General features: G+C 34.0%; 1 protein-coding gene and 3 pseudogenes across 1 annotated transcript in view; 2 read left to right on the top strand and 2 right to left on the bottom strand.

Moving 5' to 3' along the window:
* LOC125837709 (acetyl-CoA acetyltransferase, cytosolic 1) overlaps nt 1-19,722 on the bottom strand; it is a 392,637-nt gene that overhangs the window by 256,906 nt on the left and 116,009 nt on the right. The window lies entirely within an intron of this gene.
* Nucleotides 3,106-5,418, top strand: LOC125837708 (TMV resistance protein N-like; annotated as a pseudogene).
* Nucleotides 5,851-6,010, bottom strand: LOC125837744 (U2 spliceosomal RNA; annotated as a pseudogene).
* On the top strand, nt 5,969-8,833 carry LOC125837724 (TMV resistance protein N-like; annotated as a pseudogene).

Below are 19,722 nucleotides of genomic sequence, written 5' to 3'. Positions count from 1 at the left end.
TATCACTATAGTAATACATTTTACACTATGTAGTCACGAATATAATACTCAAAGTGACTACTACATACTTAAAAGGAATAACACTCTTTTGATTTCCATCTTACTAAAATATGGCTCACACTCTATTTTTCTGCACAGACTATTTTTCTTATATAGTCCATGGAATACCTCACTTTGCTCTCAAAATATATTTTTTCTCTCTAACGTGGTGTGTTCTACAAATGAGCAAGAATTCTCTATTTATAGAAGGACAAAACCATGCCTATGTCACTAATGACATAGGCAAATGTAGCAAAGTCCAAAGGGTTGCAAATCTTACCAATTTGCTAGCCACCAAATTTTTTTATTTTCAACTCTTATCATTATGCCTTTTTAACAACTACTTGTAGCAATTGAGTAACAAAAATTGACTAATATAAAGAACATGGGATGGACCTCACAGAAAGGTAGTGAATGAATCCTTCTTAGCTAAGGAATGTTTGTTGGACACCCACCGTTGTCTATTGAATTCATTAATATCTGAGCTTATTAATTTACCCTATCTATCTGAATGATCGGTCTCAACTCAGGAGGAAGAACTGATAATAGACAGTACCATTATTAAATGATTCACCTTCCATCACCATTACCTTAATCATATAATCCCCCTATTATTATTATCTAATCTTAATAAATGGAAAATAGTAGGAAAGTTCTTTTTATTAATATTTTTTCCACAATAGGTTTCAAAATCACCTTTAAGTTCCACTTACAAATCAACCATCTTGTCCTTCAATTCAATAGTCTATCATTAAGGGTAGGAACTATAATAAATCATCCATCTTGTCCTTCAATTCAATAGTCTATCATTAAGGGTAGGAACTATAATTTCTTTATGTAATTTTCCAGTATAGGGATAAGGCAGAAGTATCCTCCTAGGCTGTGACTGAATTCTCAGAGACACACTTTAACTAAACTAAGGTCCTATTACCCTTCTAAACTCATTTTTTTTTGTAATTTTATACATCTTTTGCCTTACATGGTACACTCCGTGACTCCTCGCAATTGAGGCGTGTGGGAGATATTTGGATGTCACGTAAACCAAAAAGGTGTATAAAATTACAAAAAAAAATGGGTTCAGGAGGGTAATAGGACCTTAGTTTAGTTAAGGTGTGTCTCTGAAATTTCGGTCATAGTCTAGAGGTACTTGTACCTTCTCCCTTCTAGGATATCAATATATGTATGTACCACTATAAAGAGAAAATAAATGTATGCCAATATTTGTAACTTATCACACAAATTAGTGTCGTATTTTAGTATTCTCATTTGAATATTGTATTTGTGAATAATTAGTTATTTTTACTTTATCCACTTTTAGTAAATTTTATAATTAAGAGTGCATTCTTTTTATTAGGAATATATATGTACTCTCTATTGTGAAAATGATGGATTTTTTTAGTAAATACCAATAGATTTGAAGGAGATAAAATATGTCATTTGCAATACAAAATTTACATGAAATATTTTGGGATAAACATACAACCCACGTCTCAGAACTAGTTAAAACTATAAACATCAAGAAAGTCCCATCAACTCTTAAAATATTCAATACAAAATATTACATTAGACACTAAAAAGATATAGAAAAAATAACAAAAACTAGACTATATGTGAGTTTCTGTTAAGTTACATTTGTTTAACATCTTCTTCTTTGTATCGTGTTTTTGAAAGTCAAGTCGTGTGCTTCCGGACGAAGAAAACTATTATTCTCATATTTTAGAATTTCAAAGTCACTTTTTTCATCCATAAATTAGTTTAATTAAAGAAAGAACCATCTCTTTCACTTTTTCTTTCTCACTCACTTTCCTACTTCCTTTTATTAAAGTTGGGGTGGGGAGATTTTATAATTCATTGGGCGTGTATTCAAAGATAGATGAAAAAAAAAATCAGAATTGATGCGAAATACCATTTATAAAACTTGTTTTTTCCTATTACCACTAGAAAAAAATAGTTTCCTTTTTTTAGGTAACTAATTTTTTCATTAATCACCCGAAACAAAATTACAAATCAAGCTAGCTACCACAGCCAGCTTAGTCTAATTTATAGCACCATCCTAACCAGCTGTTATCTACCAGACTCCTCATCAATCTCTACAGAAAACTAAGACTTTACGAGCCATGATTGTACTAGATCCTTTACCCCTAATGGTGCTCTAATATTACAAGCATAAGCAATATTTCTAGTCAATCTACTCTCATCCATAACCTGTTGTTCAAAAATCCTGACATTCCTTTCTATCCATAAGGCATGCACAGTTTCAGCAAATAACAATTTTAAAATTTGGGCTTTTTGAGTCTTCCCTCGGGCATTCTTGAGTATCCACTGATAATGGTGATCCCAATCTCCTCCAATGTTCTCTTATCTTTGCATCCAATCTAATATTCTACTCCATAGTCGCCTCGCAAATGGACATTTGACAAACAAATGTTCTCTTGTTTCATTTTCCTGCTGGCAGAATATACACAAAGGATCTCCTCAGTGTTCTCTTGTTTTAGTTTCCTTATATTTAAGTAACTTATTACTCTCTCCGTCCCGTTTTATGTGAGGTAGTTTGACTTGACACAAAGTTTAAGAAAGAAAAGTAGACTTTTAAAACTTGTGATCTAAAGTGAATGATAGAAATTTGTATGGTTATAAATCATTTCATCAAGAATAAAATAAATATTTTAAAGTGAAATTGTTACTTAATATAGAAATATGTCATTCTTTTTTAACAGTCTAAAAAAAATAAGTCACATAAATTGAGATAAAGGGAGTAGTAAAACATTTTTGACCGATAAAATATGAGAAAATCAAATATTATTTTGGAACATATTCTCCTCCTTACCAAACACATCAAAGACAAATTTTGATGGATGAAGACTTTATAGTTGTTGATTATGCTTCTTTTCCATTCAAGTAGGGCCATGTGATTCACTTTTATCTTCTTCTTTTTTTCCCCAATAATTCTAATGACAAGTGGAGTAGAGCATTAATGATTCACAGAAACAATTCTTTTTCATTTTCTTTCTGTTTCTTCATCTTATGAGTACAAAGTTTGTGTTTACTCTTTTAAGATCAACATCCATGGCATCTTCTTCTTCTATTGCGAATGATTCACAATACTGTTCTCGATGGAAGTACGATGTCTTTCTATGTTTTAGAGGTGAAGACACTCAAAAAACATTTACGGGTCACTTGTATGAAGGTATGAAAAATAGAGGAATATTCACCTTTCAAGATGATAAAAAGCTAGAGCACGGTGCATCTATCTCAGATGAACTGTTGAAAGCTATTGAAGAGTCTCAAGTTGCCCTCGTTGTTTTCTCAAAGAATTATGCTACATCAAGGTGGTGCTAGGATGAACTAGTGAAGATTATGGATTGCAAGACTCAATATGGACAAACAGTCATACCGATCTTCTATGATGTGGATCCATCAGAAGTTCGAAATCAAAAGGAAAGCTTTGCGGAAGCCTCTGCCAAACACGAATCGAAGTATAGGGATGATGTTGAGGGAATACATAAGGTGAAAAGATGGAGGACTGCACTAAGTGCTGCTGGGGATCTAAAAGGATATGACATCCGCCAAGGGTGAGTATAAAAAAATTATTTTTTCTCTATTTTAGACATTAGAAAATGATTTATTTTATAATTTCTAGAAGGCATTATAGCTCTTATAACTTCAATTACTTAATAACAAGAGTTTGATTTATGTGCAGTACTTACTAAGTTTGGACTTTTTTTTCATTTATTCACAATTAATCTTCTCATTGGTGTAGGATCGAATCGGAGAATATTCAACAAATTGTCAACCAAATCTCTTCCAAATTATGCAAGATATCTCTATCTTATTTACAAGATATTGTGGGAATAAATACCCATTTATAGAAAGTAAAATCCCTACTAAAAATGGAAATCAATGATGTTCGGATTCTGGGAATTTGGAGAATGGGAGGAGTAGGTAAAACGACAATAATAAGAGCAATTTTTTATATGCTCTCACCTCAATTTGATGGTGCTTGTTTCCTAGCAGATATTAAAGAAAATAAAGAAATGCACTCACTGCAAAATATCCTTCTCTTTGAACTGCTAAGGAAAAAAGAAGAATACGTGAATAATAAGGAGGATGGGAAGCACCTGATGGCTCATAGACTTCGTTTTAAGGTCTTAGTTGTGCTTGATGACATAAATCACGGAGACCATTTGGATAACCTAGCAAGGGATCTTGATTGGTTCGGCAAGGGCAGTAGGATTATTGCAACAACAAGAGACAAACATTTGATAAGGAAGAATGATGCAGTATATGAAGTGACTTTACTAGTTGATCATCAAGCTATTCAATTGTTCAATCAACATGCTTTCAAGAAGGAAGTTCCAGATAAGTCATTTGAGAAGCTAACGTTGGAGGTGGTAGGTCATGCGAATGGACTTCCTTTAGCCCTAAAAGTGTGGGGTTCTTTCTTACATAATAGGGACATAACTGCGTGGAAAAGTGCTATAGAGCAAATCAAAATGAAATCTAAATTAGAAATCGTTGAAAAGCTCAAAATTAGCTATGATGGGTTGGAGACCACACAACGAGATGTATTTCTAGATCTAGCATCCTTCTTACGAGGGGAACCAAAAGATTACATCATGCAAATTCTTGAGAGTTGTTATTCTGGAGTAAGTATCGCATTGAGCGTCCTAATTGACAAATCTCTTGTGTTCATCTCTGGTGGTACAATTCAAATGCATGACTTAATATAAGATATGGGTAAATATATAGTAAAAATGCAAAAGGATGATCCGGGTGAATATAGCAGACTATGGGATGCTAAAGATTTCGAAGAAGTGATGATCAACAATACAGTACGTAAACTAAACAATGCAATAATATTCAATTTATGGTTTTCATATACCAAAATTTGATTATCTTATGCTATTAAGTCATAAATTAGTCTAGTAGCCGCTTAAAATGTTTAATCAAACTTTCATTCTTCTAATTAACTTTAAATTTGTACGATATTTTGTACATAATAACTTAATCAGTAAAAGTTTAAGTTAATATTATCTAGCTATTTATCCCGAGTAACTTTTTTTTTTCACAGAAATTAGAAATTAATTTTTCTTTGTAGACTAATGATCCTTTTATCAGGGAACCAAGGCAATGGAAGCAATCTGGTTAAATGGAGTTCAAAATCTACGCTTTAGCAAAAAAGCCATGAAAAATATGAAAAGGCTTAAAATATTACAGATCAGGAATTTTGATACACATGATGAATCCATTGAGTACCTGCCCAACAACTTCCAATGGTTTGATTGTGATAGATATCCTTGGGAATCATTGCCAAAAACTTTTGAACCCAAAAGACTTGTTCATCTTAATATCTCGTTTGGTTTGTTGCATCATTTATGAACTGAAATAAATGTACTATAGTTAATCTTCCATTTTAGTCAAACATATTAACTATTCTAGTGACAATTGATACACTTTTAATTTTATCGACATTAGTGTCTTTTAATTATTTTCTTACTCATCTCTTCACAACCGCCCAGAAATAGATACATATATAGGGATTCAAAGGGCATTTTTGTCCAGGGGTTAATGATACTCCATTCGTCCCATTTCAATTGTCGCTTTAGCTCTCCACTAAGGCAAACTAATAACAATAAGATATAGTTTATTAAGATACCCCTATTTATTATATGTCTTTTTGAGAATTGAGTAGTATTAAAATAAAACTATTATTTAATGTTAAGGATATAGTTAGAAAAATTAATTGTCAACTTCAATCTTGAATACAAAGTGACAATTATCTTGGGATAATTTTTTCAAGTTTAATTGGTTTTAGGGTGTGCCAAGCCAAGGCAGTAGTGCAACACCAAGCCGATGCTTGAAGTCCCCAATAGCAAGCTAACGAGATGGACCTCCCCCATCAAAAAATATAATTAATATTGCGTGACTCATGACTCACATATCAAATATTGTACTTTTTACTTAAAGTTATACCTTTATTTAGTTTCTGAACATATATAAGAAATAAAATAAAATAATTTCTAATTTCACACAAATATTGTGCTGATTCTTATAATCTAAATGTCATTACCCATTTTTCGTCTAAGGGGACTGCTTTTGCTTTCCAATCTCATTCTTCCTAAGTTATGAATATATAACAGCATTTGCCGTCTCTACGGAAGCTAGATCTCAACTTTTCTGATAACCTTATACAAACACCAGATTTCACGGGGATGCCAAATTTAGAGTATTTGAATCTGATAAAATGTATAGGTCTTGAAGAGGTTCATCAGTCCCTGGAGTATTGCGCAAAACTCATTCAGTTACATTTGCATGGATGTATAAGCCTTATGAGGTTTCCCTGTGTCAATGTTGAATCTCTAGACCTACAATATTGCTCTAGTTTAGAGAAATTTCTGGAGATCGTTGGAAGAATGAAACCAGAGTTAGATATTCACATGGGATACTCCGGGATAATCGAACTACCATCTTTGATTAAGTACCAAACTCATATTACCAAGCTAAATTTGAGTTCTATGAAAAACCTTGTAGCTCTTCCAAGCAGCATTTGTAAGTGAAAGATTTGGTGAAGTTACAACTGGTGTACAACTCTAACTTGAAAGCTTCCCAGAAGAGATAGGTGGTTTAGTAAACTTGGAGGAGCTTGACGTCTCAAGGATTCTAATTTCATGTCCTCCATCTTCCATCGTCCGCTTGAAAAAGCTTAAAATCTTGTTGTTTGGACTACCTACATTAGAAGAAAGAGTTGATGTAGAAGAAAGAGTGTTCTTTGTCTTCCCTCACGTGAATGAAGGGTTACGCTCATTGGAAATTCTGGTCTCAGTGAATGCAATTTAATAGATGGAGGACTTTCGGAAGACATTGGATGCTTGCATTCATTGAAAGAATTGTATCTCAATGAAAATAATTTTGAACATTTGCCTCGCAGCATAACCCAACTTGGTGCTCTTCAAACCTTGCACTTATCAGATTGCAAGAGGCTTACACAACTGCCAGAATTTCCACAACAATTAGATACAATATATGCAGATTGGAGCAATGATTCGATCTGTAATTCGTTGTTTCAGAATATCTCGTCACTCCAACATGATATCTCTCTTTCAGTTTCCTTGTCACTAAATGTGTTTACGAGTCAGGCGAAGAATATCCCAAGTTGATTCCACCATCAGGGAATGGATACAAGTGTATCAGTCAATTTGCCTGAGAATTGGTATGTATCAGATAACTTCTTGGGATTTTATGTATGTTACTTTGGCAAATTAACTGACATCACAGCTCACTTGATTCCCTTATGTGATGATAGGATGTCGTCGATGACCTAAAAACTTGCCTTATCCAACCATTCAACGTGTCATACTGAGCCTACTATTCATTTTTTCCTGGTACCTCTTTCTGGCTTATGGGATGCATCTAATGTAAATGGAAAAACACCTAATGACTATGGGCACATTAGGTTATTTTCCTCTGGAGAAATGAAGAAGTTTGGAATTCGTTTGTTGTATAAAAATGAACCTGAGCTTTGCAGTAGGATAAGGAGGAGCAGATATGCCGATAGTGAACATCATGAAGATGCCAGTTTCTCCTCTTCTAAGAAACAAAGGTCACAAGTACAAGTGCCACTCTTGCAGCTCTTTCCCACAAGCCCGGGATTTTAGATTAAATATAGGTATTCTGTATATACCTCATGAATTATTCCGAACTGTATGTTGCTTTATTTTAAGTGGTTCTAACAAGTTTTATTCTGATTCTCGATTACTTTGGCAGAGCAAACTGGAAGATGGTACTTTGGGGACACTGTCTATGAAGGGATTAGGGAACATGTTTTCCGAGAAAGGGACTCGCGAAAGAAATTGGGTATGAAAAAATTCATTCTTCCATTTGCTGACAAATAGCTTGTTAAAAAACAAATTGCAGATATGTGAATATATTATTATATCACCTCACATCTTGCGCGTTTTTCCTAATTTCTTCGCTTTACTGTCACAGAGATACAAAGAGTTTACGAGGAAAAAGCATATATCATGTGAAAAAAATTGATACCGTCAATCAAGAGAGGCGTGACGAAAGCCCATAGTATAAATCAGATCTGACACTAATAGAAAGGATCAAGTTATCTCCCCTCCGATCGTTGGTGGTGTATCTCCCTCCCGTTGCTGGCGGTGTATCTCTCTCCCATTTAGGCGGTGACGGCGTGGAGAGGATTCCTCTGAGAATGAAGAGGGATTGAGAGAGCGGTGATGGATTTGCCATTTGAGATGCCTTCTACGTTATAAAATGTCCTAATTAAAAAGGTTAAAATATATCTACGATGGATTGAAACGCCGTAATCCACACAAAACCGCTGCTTTTAGCATGTATAATACGACGATTGAAAAAATGTCGTAATGTATGATATATTATGGCGGTTTTCTAAAACTTCCGCATTTAAACCGCCGTAATTTTAACCTTTTTTTTTGTAGTGTATCTTGTTTTTTTAGTACTAAGTTTCAGAGTTTGACTCATGTGGAACGATGTATTTTTGGTTTTAAGGTTGTATTTCATTTTTTTGTAACTATACCTGATCATGTCTTTCTGCAGATGTATACCTTACCGTTATTTCACCGTGCAAGTTCTTCAATAAGTCCATAGAGAAAAGGCAAAGTGTTATTCCCAAAGATGTCCACTGATTCATGGCTTTAAAACTTACTACTAGTTCTCTCTGATTGTTATATTTGGGGAAATCTCTGGTTTAAATACAAATATCTTTCGTGTTATGAATTGACAGGGTGGTTGGGAAAAAAATGGAGCAATTTAAGATGCAACACAGTGTGAGACAGTGAAGGAAGCTGGGGAACGAGGCTGGTGAAGTTGAGGTTCGTTCTCCCTCGTGATCTCCTTCAGTTCCTTTTATGCTTTAATTTTAAGGAAAATGTGAAAAATAAGAAAGGAACTCTGGTTTTGGATTACATTGTTTGGAGAATGGACTGGTGGTCTGTTTATTTGGAGTTGAACAATCCTCAATTTTTGAACTAGGTTTCGGGGTTGAGTCAAGTCCCGGTTACACATCTCATGCAATAATTCATTCTTTTTAAATTCATTTCGGATTATAATCACATTTTCCATTTTCTGACAAAGAGATGACCCGGAAAACAAATTGCAGAGGAATGGCAATGTAACTTTGCCAAAATAGGTGGATGAAGGAAGCCTTGGAATCCAATATAGCTCCAATGCTCGAGCTCAAATAATTTCTCCCCATCATCAAGTTCTACTGAACAAGCATAGTCTTCGTTGATATCTACTATCAAATGTTACATGGTCGAAGCAAGAGTTAAGTACTGAAAATTGTCAATCCAGCACGTGGATTAAGTAGTTCAGAGGAGTGAGTTAAGAGCAACTCCAGTTTTAAGGGAACAAAAGAGTCCTTTGAAGGGGAATGTGAAGACATAAGATGTCGTGATCATTGTGGATTAGGCAAAGTTTGTTAATCCCAAAAGTAGACGATGATCCATGTCTACAAATTAAACTTCCTACTAGTTCAGTTTTTACTTATGGAGAAATCTTTGTTCTAATTTTTAAATATGCTATGGTAGGGTGTTGGGTAAAATATGAAACACTTGATGTCAGATAGCTAGAGTACGAGGTGAAGTTGAGGTTCGTTCACCCTCCTGAATGTGGAAAATAAGCAACCAAATCTATATATGCATAATTTCCTAAGCCTTTGCATTATTTTCACAGCTTCTTGTATGTTCTCGATCGAGTAAATCATACCTTATTTTGAGCATTTCAAAAATATCTGAATTAGGATTGTTTTTATAGAACTTCTCCACTCAACTATATCCCTTTTATAAAAGAAAGAACCAAACACTTTCAAAGCTAAAGGAATGCCTTTAGCATGACTTACTACCTCCAACGTTAACTTCTTAAAACACTCATTTGAAACTTCTTCTTTGAAAGCGTACGTATTGTTCAAACAACTGAATGTAGCATCATTTCAAGTAGTGTAGGGACTTCATACACTACATTCTTCCCTATCAGATGTTTGTCTATGTGATCTATGTCATCAGGGACAACTAAAACCTTCTTAAAACAAAGTCTACGAGCGCTCCTCCCGTCCTCCTTATTATTCACGCAATTAACTTTTTTCCATTAACAATTCTGAGAAAAAGATAGTTTGCAAGGAATGCATTTCACATTTGTTTTCTTTGATATCCGCAAGGAAACAAATGTTAGGTTTAGCAAGGTGTGAATGGAAAATAAAAAGAGAAAATGCAAAGTGGAAGAACCAATGAAAGTGAGGGAACCAATTTTGGAGGGAAAAATGAAAAGTCATTGCAAAGTGCAAATGAAAAGTCACTTTTACCATATTGGTAGAAGAAAGGAAATTGTTGTTCTTATATTAGGAAATATTTCCCTTAGTTCTTAAAGGTTTAAGAAGAAGGTTCCCCTCGCTTCATCGTCACTCGCTCGACTTCAGCTTTGGCTTTGGCTTTGGCTTTGGCAAATGATGTGATTGATTGATAATATTTTTTGGACAAAATTTATTTAATCAATCTTGTTAATTCAATTCTTTTCTCTTATAAATTAATTCAAAATGTTAGTTAAATAACGGAATTAATTTCGCAACGAATTATTTAAAATTTGCGCGTAACGGTAAAATTCATTTGAAAGGATTTGTTCCTTCCGAAAAGTCGTAACTTTTCCCAAAAGACACAACGTTCTAGAAAAAAATGGGTCTGAACAGATTTGTCTAAACAGACGCGTTTCTTGTTGCTAATGGCTATAAATAAGAGGTCGTTTTCATTTTTCAAACACTGAAAAAAATTTCCTCTCTGCATACATTTTCTTACATAAACAAAATTGTCGATCGACTGAGTCTGTCTGTGCTCTTGTTGTTGTTCTTGCATTTGCTGAAGTTATTGAAGTTTGAGGTACCGCTACTTCTCTAACAGGTTAATCCATTTTATCTTGGGAGGAATTAATCTGCAACCTCGGGTACAGTGAGGGAATTAAATTTCTTAAGGAAACACAGTGGTTTCTGTGGACTCGGATTAAGAACATTCTGTCTGTTTCATCTTTTTTCTATTTTTGTATTTTTAACTAACCTGAATACAGGAGATAACAATCTTAAGAAATTTAACAATTTCTATATTTGAGGTTTCTGGAGATTAAAACCTTTATGGTATTCTACTCCATTTGAATTTCTAAAATTCATTCGATTAACGATTAAAAGCACATAAAAACTTTATCGTTAAATCAGAAACAGTCTGTGTAAGAATTTATTCTTTACTGTTAGTATTTCACATACTAAAATTGTCTGTCATTTGTGACAGAAAAATGACTAATTCAAGTCAAGTAAATGTTGGAACAGTGAGTGCTACAACAACATCAGTGAGTGCTACAATAACATCGGTTGCACACAATCGTTCAACTGCTGCCCTAGCACCGACTGAGAAACCTGCAAAGTTTTCTGGAGTCGACTTCAAGAGATGGCAGCAAAAGATGTTCTTCTATCTGATGACGTTGAGTCTACAGAGGTTCAATAATGAGAACGTTCCTATTATGTCGGATGAAACTCTGCCTGAAGAACTATTCTTGGTAACAGAAGCATGGACACATTCTGATTTTTTGTGTAAAAAATATATTCTGAGTGGCCTGCATGATGATCTGTACAATGTGTACAGTAATGTCAAAACCTCAAAAGAACTCTGGAATGCTTTAGAAAAGAAGTACAAAACAGAGGATGCCGGAATGAAGAAGTTCATTGTGGCAAAGTTTCTGGACTATAAGGTGATAGACAGTAAGACCTTCGTTACCCAAGTTCAAGAATTGCAGGTCATAATCCATGATCTCCTTGCTGAAGGTATAAATTTATTTAATGCCTATGTTTGAAATATTAAGTCTATTCTTAATACTCACATAATCTTTAATGTAGGATTGATTGTGAATGATGCTTTTCAAGTGGGTGCCATTATTGAGAAGTTACCTCCATTATGGAAGGACTTCAAAAACTACTTGAAACATAAACGCAAGGAGATGACTGTTGAAGATCTCATGATAAGGCTGAGAATCGAAGAGGATAACAAGGCCGCAGAAAAGAGGTCACGTGGTAATTCAGCAACATCTGGAGTAAATATTATTGAAGAAGATCCCACAAAATCAAAGAAAAGAAAGAAAGCATATGGTTCAAAGAGCAATCCTCCTAAGAAGAAATTCAATAGAAGCTGCTTCAATTGTGGCAAACGTGGTCATAAGGCTACTGAATGTCGGGGTCCCAAGAAGGACAAGAAGAAGGATCAAGCAAATTTGGCTGAATCCAAAGGAGAGATGGACGATCTTTGTGCAATGCTTTTAGAATGCAACTTGGTTGGAAATCCAAGAGAGTGGTGGATAGATTTTGGTGCCTCATGTCATGTTTGTGCCAACAAAGAATTGTTTTCATCATATACTCTAGCACCTACAGACGAGAAGTTGTTTATGGCAAACTCCGTTGTTGCAAAGGTGGAAGAAACTGGCAAAGTCCTCTTAAAGATGACATCGGGCAAGGTGGTGATTTTGAACAGGGTCTCGTATGTTCCGAAATTGCGAAAGAACTTAGTTTCTATACCAGTTCTGACTAAGAACAGATTCAAATGTGTATTTGTTTATGATAAAGTTGTAGTGAGTAAGAATGAAATGTATGTAGGAAAAGGTTACCTTACTGAGGGCTTTTTAAAACTCAATGTAATTGTAGTTGATATGAATAAAGATTTTGCTTCTTCTTACTTGCTTGAGTCTAAATGTTTATGGCATGAATGTTTGGGACACGTTAATAACAAAATCTTGCGAAAACTGATTAACTTAAATGTTTTTCCTAAATTTGAGTGCAATAAATCAAAATGTCAAGTTTGCGTTGAATCTAAGTATGCTAAGAATCCTTATAAGTCTGTTGAAAGAAATTCATATCCCTTAGAACTGAATCACACGGACATTTGTGACATGAAGTCAACACCAACACGTGGTGGGAAAAAGTATTTCATAACTTTTATTGACGATTGCACTAGATATTGTTATGTCTATTTGCTAAATAGTAAGGATGAAGCAATAGATGCATTAGCCAATATAAAACTGAAGTTGAAAATCAGTTGGATAAAAAGATCAAAATGATTAGAAGTGATAGAGGTGGAGAATATGAATCTCCATTTGCAGAAATATGTTTGGAAAATGGAATCATCCATCAAACTACTATACCTTACTCTCCTCAATCTATCTAATAGAGTTGCTGAAAGGAAAAACCGAACTTTAAAGGAAATGATGAATGCCTTACTTATAAGTTCAGGTTTACCACAAAACTTGTGGGAGAAAGCTATCCTTACAGCAAATCGAATACTCAATAGAGTGTCTCACACGAAGCCATATGTTATTCTATATGAGAAATGGAAAGGTAGAAAACCCAACTTGAAATATTTCAAAATGTGAGGGTGTCTAGCCAAAGTCCAGGTTCCTATACCTAAGAGGGTGAAAATAGGGCCTAAGACTGTGGATTGTGTATTCATTGGATATGCCACAAATAGTAAGGCATGTCGATTTTTGGTTCATAAGTCCGAACATCCAGATATTCATGATAATACGGTAATGGAATCAGATAATGCTGAATTTTTTGAACATATCTATATGTATAAAACTAGACATGAGTCATCTAGTGGGGGGTCTAAACAACCTCGAGAAGAACCAAAAGAAAATGAAACCAATGAAGAGTTAGTCCAAGGCGCAGTAAACGTCAAATGACAACTACTTCATTTAGATCTGATTTTGTAACATTCCTTCTTGAAAGTGAGCCTCAAACATTCAAGGAAGCGATGTTGTCTAGCGACTCAACCTCTTGGAAGGAGGCTGTCAATAGTGAGATTGAATCAATCTTAAGCAATCATACTTGGGAGTTGGTTGATCTTACTCCATGGAACAAACCCTTGGGTTCAAAATGGATCTTCAAAAAGAAGATTAAAGATGATGGAACTATTGACAAATATAAAGCAAGACTTGTTGTCAAAAGCTTTAGACAGAAAGAAGGTCTTGATTATTTTGATACATACTCGCCAGTGACTAGGATTACATTAATTTGGATGTTAATTGCCCTAGCTACAGTATACGGTCTTGAAATCCATCAAAAGGATGTGAAAATTGTCTTCTTAAACGGAGAGCTGGAGGAAGAGATTTACATGGAACAACCTAAGGACTTCATAGTTCCCGGTAAAGAAAAGAAAGTATGCAAACTTGTTAAGTCACTTTATGGACTAAAACAAGCACCGAAACAATGACATGCAAAGTTTGATCAAACCATAATGTCAAATGGATTTAAGATCAATGAGTGCGATAAATGTGTTTACATTAAAGACACTACAGATCAGGAAGTCATTGTATGCCTATATGTGGATGACATGCTGATAATGAGAAAGGACATTGTCAATATAAAAGCTACTAAGCGTATGCTCACTAGTAAGTTTGATATGAAAGATCTAGGAGTAGCCGATTTGATATTGGGAATTAAGATTCACAAAACTCCTAACAGTCTAGCATTGTCTCAATCTCATTATATTCAAAAGATACTTGAAAAGTTCAAATATTTGAATTTCAAAAAGGCAAAGACCCCAATTGATGTGAACCTTAATCTTGCGAAGAATAAAGGTGAAAGTCAGGCTCAATTGGATTATGCCAGAGTATTGGAAAGTTTGATGTATGTCATGAATTGTACACGACCAGACATAGCTTGCGCTATAAGTAAACTGAGTCGATACACAAGTAATCCCAATCAAAATCATTGGTTGGCAATGAAGAGAGTTTTGGGGTACTTAGAAGACACTCAAAACTATGCTTTGCATTACAACAAATATTCAACAGTTCTTGAAGGATATAGTGATGCAAATTGGATTACTGGGTCAACTGAAACGAAATCCATGAGTGGATATGTTTTCACTATTTGTAGAGGAGCAATATCTTGGAAATCATCCAAACAAACATGTATAGCTCGCTCTACAATGGAGTCTGAATTCATCGCCTTAGACAAGGCAGGTGAAGAAGTTGAATGGCTCCGAAATTTCTTAGAAGATATTCCGTTTTGGCCCAAACCAATGGCCCATATATGCATACACTGCGATAGCCAAGCTGCAATAAGAAGGGCTGGAAGCGTTATGTATAACGGGAAGTCTCGTCACATAAGACGAAGACATAACTCTGTTAGACAACTACTCTCTAATGGAATTATCACAATGGACTATGTAAAGTCAAAGGATAATATGTCGGATCCACTTACAAAAGGCCTAACTAGAGAGGGAGTTGAGAGATCATCGACGGGAATGGGACTATGGCCAAGAACAAGTCATTGTGACGGTAACTCTACCTAGAAGTCTAGAGATCCCAAGATCTAGGTTCAAAGAGATAAAACAAAGTCATAGATGACGGTTCAATATTGTCAAAAATTATTTTATGTCTATTCTCATGATGAGATAATGTTCAGTAACCAGGATAAAGGCATAAGGACTTTTTTAGTGGTTTCTAAGTTTGATACAGGGTATATCAAATAGTGTATCTACGGGATAACACATTTAGAAATCACATATGTAAGTGTGAAGTGTAAGCCGCTTTAAGGAGAATCCGATAATGTCAGTTCTCTAAGCACTTATTAATCGATATGTGTTCATGGCTGAAACGAACAAAACAATGAGAACCAAAAACAGTTCAAGGGTTGATTGTGTGACTTATGTTGTCTAGGTATACACCAAAGCTCGACAGTTCAAAGATATCAAATCTACCGATTGAACGATTATATCTGATATATGTTCACTACGGAAAGTTTAAAGGGAAACCTACTTATCCAGATGCGATTAACTCTTACTTACAAGACACACAAGTTTTTCATGCATATGTTTTAACTATAGTTATTCCCCATTCATGTGGGGGATTGTTGGGTTTAGCAAGGTGTGAATGGGAAATAAAAAGAGAAAATGGAAAGTGGAAGAACCAATTTTGGAGGGAAAAATGAAAAGTCATTGCAAAGTGCAAATGAAAAGTCATTTTTACCATATTGGTAGAAGAAAGAAAAATTGTGTCCTTATATTAGGACACACTTCCTTTAGTTTTTAAAGGGTTAAGAAGAAGGTGCCCCCTCGTGTCATCATCGCTCGCTCGCTCGGCTTTGGCTTTGGATTTGGATTTGGATTTGACAAATGATGTGATTGATTAATAATATATTTTGGACAAAATTTATTTAATCAATCTTGTTAATTCATAGAAAGTCACTCAACTTCGTTTTATAACCTCAAAGTCACTCAACTATGAATTTTTATCATAGAAAGTCACTCAACTAAAGATTTTTCTCATAGAAAGTCACTCAACTTTCTTTTATAACCTCAAAGTCACTTAACATCAATTATTTTACCTACAAAGTCACTCAATTATTGATATTTCACTTAGAAAGTCACTTGACCAATTTGAATAAATTTTTAATTAAATTTTGTTGAAACACAAATATTATTTTAAACTAATTTTTTTTTAAATAATAAGATGCTCATTTAATTATTTTATTAAATTATGTAGAAACACCATTCTCGTTCTTTGCTTTGTCAATCCACAAAGAATATTTACAAAATAGTATTTTAACAAATTAAAATAATTAAAATGAGTATCTTATTATTTTTGAAAATTAGTTTATAACAAAAATTGTGTTTCAACAAAATTTAATAAGATATAATTAAATGAGCATCTTATTATTACTTTTAAAAAAATTAGTTTAAAACAAAAATTGTATTTCAACAAAATTTAATGAAAAAATCTTTTAAGTTGGTTGAGTAACTTTTTAAATGAAATATCAATAGTTGAGTGACTTTGTAGATAAATTATTCATAGTTGAGTGACTTTGAGGTTATAAAAGAAAGTTGAGTGACTTTCTATGAGAAAAATCCTTAGTTGAGTGTCTGTGAGAAAAATCTATAGTTGAGTGACTTTGAGGTTATGAAAGAAAGTTAAGTGACTTTCTGTGAAAACAATTGCTAGTTGAGTGACCATCTGAGATATTAACTCCACGGATATCTTATTCGTTTAGTGCATCCCTCCAACCTTGCACCTTTTGCATCCCCTCAACATCATCCTTATACTTCGATTCATGTTTGGCAAATGCTTCTGCAAAGCTATCACTTTGGTATGGAACATGTGATGGATCCACATATATAATAGATTTAGTCCTTTTTTCACTAACAAAAGCCATCAAAAAATTAAAATGATAAAAAGAATAATGCATAAGTACCCCTAAACTATGACGGAAATTTCAACGACACGTCTAAACTTAACTAGGATTCTATCCCCCCCACCCTCCCCAAACTATTTTAAATGGAATAAACACACGTGGCATAGAGAGTGTGTACACTCTCAGAAAGAGAAGTGAAGACAGAAAAAAAAGTTTGACACATGTCCCTTTTTAATTGGTCTATTTAAAATATCTTTCATTAATTTCTTGTTTTTTTCACTTTTAATTATTTTTTAAAAATTTGATGTTTTTTTTTAAAATAAATAAATTCAAAAGTGTTCTTTAATTTTTAATGTTTTTTTTATGTTTTAAAATCAAATTAAAAGGAAAGACAAAGAAAATGAAAAAATCAATAGAAAAAGAAAGAGAAAAAACAATGAATGAAGGTTAAAAAAAGGAAGAAAAAACTGTTTAAATAACAGGCAATTTTTTTTTTGAAAAATAATGTATGTATTCAATTAATTGAAATAAAAGATAAATAAAATAAGAATATTTAAAAAGATTTAAAAAAGATTAAAAATATTTTATTTTTTAAAATAAAAAAATAAAAATTAAATATATACACACTTGCAGGGGCGTATACAGGAGGGGGTCACCGGGTTCACGTGAACCCATGGTCCCCTCCCAAAATCATATATAGTAGTGTTATATTTTTTAAAAATATTTAAATATAGATGCGTAAACCTAGACTCGAAGTATCATATAATGTAGTACGATGATGATTGGGTGCACCTCTCTAGGTGAGGTTAGAAATTTGAATCTTTTATCTATCTTGTTTTAGTTTTCTTTCTAAGATTTTGTAACTGGTTTGGATAAATAAAATTTAATTTTGGACCTATGATTTTAAAATTTTAATGGTTTTCAGTAAAAAGAATCTAACCGATCAAATTTATGTCTTAGATCCACCTTTTTATAATAATGCACCCATTATCTATAAATCATGTATACGCCTCTGCACACTTGGCGGATGCATGTTGTGCAAACGCAACGAACTTACCTAGTTGAAGGTGTCAGGTCAGCACAAAAGGTGCACCAAAATACAGAAAAAATAATTTTTGGGATAATAGGACCTGGTTAAGCTAAGGTCTGTTGTTGGGACTTCGATTATAGTTTAGGGGTACTTATTCGTTATTCCTAATAAAAACTTGAAAAGGTCCAGATTTATCCAATTTTTACCCTCAATATAATAACCTGGCTAATATTATAAAATTACAATGAAGGAAAAGTGAAATGTACTAGCAATTGAAACTAACACCATTTACGCCGAAATTGCCCTTCGAAATAGCATTAGCAAAAAGTGTATCTCCTAATGATGGTAATGCATACAATTAAATGATGTGACGTAATTTAATCCAGTTAATTTATCTACAAATTTCATGGTAACTTCATCAAGATTGTATCTACTAGTATTAATTATACTTGATCCGAGTGCTAGATCGATAAATTATAGTGCTTTATTGTCATGACCCAAAAGTTGAGGTCATGATGACACATACCCTGAGAATCCAAAGAATGGTGTGTAAGCCTAAAGAATTGCACATACGAGACTCACTAAGGGAAGTCAGGTCACAAACGATAGAAGTAACAAAGAATGTCCCAAAACCTGGTAACGTAAGTATAAAGAGCATCTAAAACAATCTCGAATCTAAAATACATCTCAAGTCTTTGAAAAGTAAGTTCAAGACATCGAACAAAGATGGAGACTAATGGTGATCCGGAAAGCAGGGCCTCACCACAACTCCGAAAAAAGGAACTCTGCGGGAATCTAAATCAGCCACTACGAGGCTCACCCTGACTAAGATCTGCATCAAAGGGATAACAAAAGTAGGGGCTGAGTAAAAATCAAAATACTCATTAGGTTAGACCGACTGAGTATAAGCAATTAAAGAGACTTAAGAAGTAACTAAGAAAGCTTCCACCTGCACACAAAAAAAGTCTCATTCCAGCATCGGCGCCACCAATTCATATAGAATGGCGTGAGTAAAGTAAACACATAAGGGAGAAGATAATAGTAAATCAACACGTAAACAAGTCACACAACACTAGTCCATGTTGATCATCCATTAATGTGTCTTGACTTTAGTCTCCAATAGTCCTACAAGTTTATATGATTAGTTTTGATATAGTTTCTTAACTCCTTTCCTCTTATACCACTTATTTGCTCCTCACATTCCAAAAATACCCAAGTCATTGGGATATAGTAGTCCACCTTTCTTGATGGGTGAGGTTGTAGTTGAATTATTCTCTCCCAGCTACAAAGCATTAAATAATTCCATATATGAGTATATCTAAGCATTGGGATTCCTCCATGTTATAATAGTCTAGCCCTGTTCCTTTCCCTTTATCTCCATGTTGTTCCTTAAGAGATCTCCCTTTTGAGGATGAAGAAATTGGTTTATGACTACCTGATGTAGTCCCTTCTACTAGAA

Source organism: Solanum verrucosum, unplaced genomic scaffold (genome assembly GCF_900185275.1).
Source record: "Solanum verrucosum unplaced genomic scaffold, falcon-dt-bn FXZP01000029.1, whole genome shotgun sequence".
NCBI lineage: Eukaryota > Viridiplantae > Streptophyta > Magnoliopsida > Solanales > Solanaceae > Solanum > Solanum verrucosum.
This window is presented reverse-complemented; position numbering and strand designations above follow the sequence as displayed.